Raw genomic sequence first — 2931 nt, 5'->3', positions numbered from 1 at the left:
GTAAACAGGAAAAGCGTAGGCCCTATTAGTAGGGAAAGTGAAAGTGAGGCTGAGCTTTTAAAAGCTCTACAATCAAACGTTCTGGCTTCATTAAGTTTAATTAATAATTTTGTGGCCTATAAAAAAATTTCAATGACAAAATTTACCCTATTGTTTGTTCATTCTCAGGTTTTCTACAATCAATGTTTTTCCATTTAGAATTCACCAAACGCTTCTTTAAAATTACTTTACTTTTTAGATTATAGTTTAACGAATTAGCCTACTAAATAAATATTCACTACAAGAAAAACTGGATTAAGCAACCAGGCAGTTTTGGTTGCAAAAGCCCATATTAAGTCGCACTAACCCTTAGAGCGACTTAATTTGGCGCTCGCTCTTGAGTTGCAAAAGGTGGGATCTCTATAGGTTTAGAGCAGCTAGGCACTCGCTCTAAGAATGTTTCAACTACCATCAGCGATTAATTAATATGCTTGCTTTCAGTTTATTCCAATTATCCTAGAGTGAGTTGCTCTAAATTTATTTCAACCATCTTAGCGAGTAATATGTTACGTTGACAAAGGTTTAGAGCAACTTAACTGACTAATAATAAGTTGCTCAAGGGTATTGGATGTACAAGATTTTAGTCGGTACAAACTTTCAACTTGTCTTAAATTAGTTGCTATAACCTTTGAGTTTGTCTAAAATTATTTGCTCATTACACAGAATGTTCCGGTTCTTTTAAAGGCTTCCGACCAATTTTGACTCGGCTGAATAAAAAATGAAATCATAATTAACACAAAAAGAAAATATAAGAACAAACTAAATGCAAAATTAATTTAATTTATTATCATTAAATTCAATTTACAACATCAATTGTTAATCAGGAAAATTACAATCTCATTTTACAAAAATTAAATAAAAGTACAATCTCATTTCTTTAAAAAAAAAACAAATTACAAGCTCTTTAACATACTTTAAGTTCGAAGGCTACATCATGCTTCTTCTTACCAAATACTTAAAGCTTTGAAGGCTACATCATGCTTCTTCTGAAACTCACTAAGATTCATACTGTTGCGACCTGATACCGTATTTTCTAGATCTGGTTTTGTTGTCAAAGTTTAGGCTGCAAAAGTAGAAGGATACCCAACAATCCTAGATACTGCAGAATCAGCACCAACAATCCTCAGCTGCTCAGCACGCCATCATCTTCTCTTGTTGTGAGTCTCTAGATGCAACTTATTCAGCCATTCCACCTGTGCGAAGCTCTCAGCAATTCAGTGCAATAACCTCAAACCAAAAGCCTACAGTATACACAACCAGCACCCATCATGTCATCCATTTCTTCATCACCAGAAGTACCATGAACAGAACATCAACAAAAAATCTTCCCCTGCAATAGAAGACCCATTGAATTCCTTCTGCTGTGCTATTTGAGAAGCAATACTGTGGTCAAAAAAATATAGAGCAGCTACCATCACAGCTGGTATAATGGCAGCAAAAAGTACATCGGTGGGACTTCTCCATCACTAATAACAATCATTAAACATAAAATCAAACAAAGAACTTAGCAATTTTCACCTGGCATTTGCATCCATTTATAAAAGTAGCCAAGATTGCCGCCACTGGAGTCTAATTAGAACCTGATCAAGGGATAATTGGAAGCTTGAAAAGTAAAGTACATTATTGAAGTAGTCTCTGATATGTTCCTCACAACAAGTTTAAGTGGCTAGCACATATGATACATAACTAAAGCTTAATTCAATTAGAGTGATAGCTTAATTAGATGGTTACATACAAGAAATACACTAGACTGCAATAAGCAGTTCACCCTCTCCAACCATTAGGAGGTCGAAACACCGTTTAAGAACACTGAGACAGTTACGACCCAGCTTTAGATGATTAACAAGACACACATGTACATTTTCCCTCAGCTATCCTGTTCCTGCGGAGAAGCCAAATAAGATGCTAAATAAACAGACTAGACGTCTAGTAGTGGTGGGTGTTTCCGTGTTTGTATGTTGTGACTTTTTTCACTGAATATCAATGGACATCAAATGCCACAATATCCAAACATTTGATAAAAAAAATCCTAGCATGAATTTCATAGTTCAAAATCTACAGATATATTTAGTTTAAGGAAAGCCCAGAACTCAACTTCATTATTGAAACTGAAAATATAGGATTTAGAGTTGTACTGATATTTCTTCTTACCTTAAACAGCAGTTTGGTGTTTCTATTAAGTTAACCAACTTGTATTTGGCTTATGACATTAAACAGATAGAATCCTCAAAGTCAAACTTGATTTCCCTCTAAATCTACATCATCTTCCACAGCATGAGCATCAACCATCCTGCATTCCATTTTTAGTTAGAAGCAATTAATTTGAAAAACAAATCAACCCAGAGGCAAGAAAAATCTAGCAATTAGTTTTTAGTTGTACCTCTCTTCTGGGCGAACATGAACCCTTGTATCAGTTAAGCTAATACTCTAAGACAACATGCACTGGATGCTCGAGTTCAAACAGTCAAGAACTGGATCTTGCAATTCAAATCTGTTGGCATGGCCTATCAATGACAAAAACACAATATTTTAAGCACACAAAAGATATTAATCAACACTTGTAGTATAATACTGAAACTGAAATAATTGTATTTAGAGTTGTAATGTTATTTCCATATACCTGAAACTGCAATTAATTTGGTGTTTAGATCAATCGAAGAAATTTTTATTTATTTGACTATTAAAAATAAGCAGAGAACACCCTCGAAATCCAAAAATGATTCTCCTCTTGCTTCCAATTTGGTGTTGAGGGGGCCTTTCAATTTCTACAGCATGAGCATCAACCTAATCCTGCAAACTTAACAAAGTTGTATTAACAAGGATGAAAAATATATGTATCCAAAGGCAACATTAAAAAGAAAATTAAGCACTAGTTTTGATTTCTACTTCTTT

At 34.3% G+C, this 2931-nt stretch overlaps 1 long non-coding RNA gene across 2 annotated transcripts; it reads right to left on the bottom strand.

The window, feature by feature from the left end:
* Positions 1 to 971: 971 nt before the first annotated feature.
* Positions 972 to 2713, bottom strand: LOC113301270. 2 transcript variants are annotated; one of them, XR_003336160.1, is made up of 4 exons: positions 2660 to 2704; positions 2420 to 2543; positions 2191 to 2329; positions 972 to 1369 (listed from the first exon to the last, which is right to left on the bottom strand). It is a non-coding gene; the product is annotated as an uncharacterized LOC113301270 (long non-coding RNA). The 2 variants fall into 2 exon arrangements; XR_003336161.1 differs by lacking the exon at positions 972 to 1369 and adding an exon at positions 1620 to 1921 and having other exon boundaries at positions 2660 to 2713.
* Positions 2714 to 2931: the final 218 nt, after the last annotated feature.

The sequence above is a fragment of the Papaver somniferum genome, chromosome 8 (genome assembly GCF_003573695.1).
Source record: "Papaver somniferum cultivar HN1 chromosome 8, ASM357369v1, whole genome shotgun sequence".
Lineage (NCBI taxonomy): Eukaryota > Viridiplantae > Streptophyta > Magnoliopsida > Ranunculales > Papaveraceae > Papaver > Papaver somniferum.
This window is presented reverse-complemented; position numbering and strand designations above follow the sequence as displayed.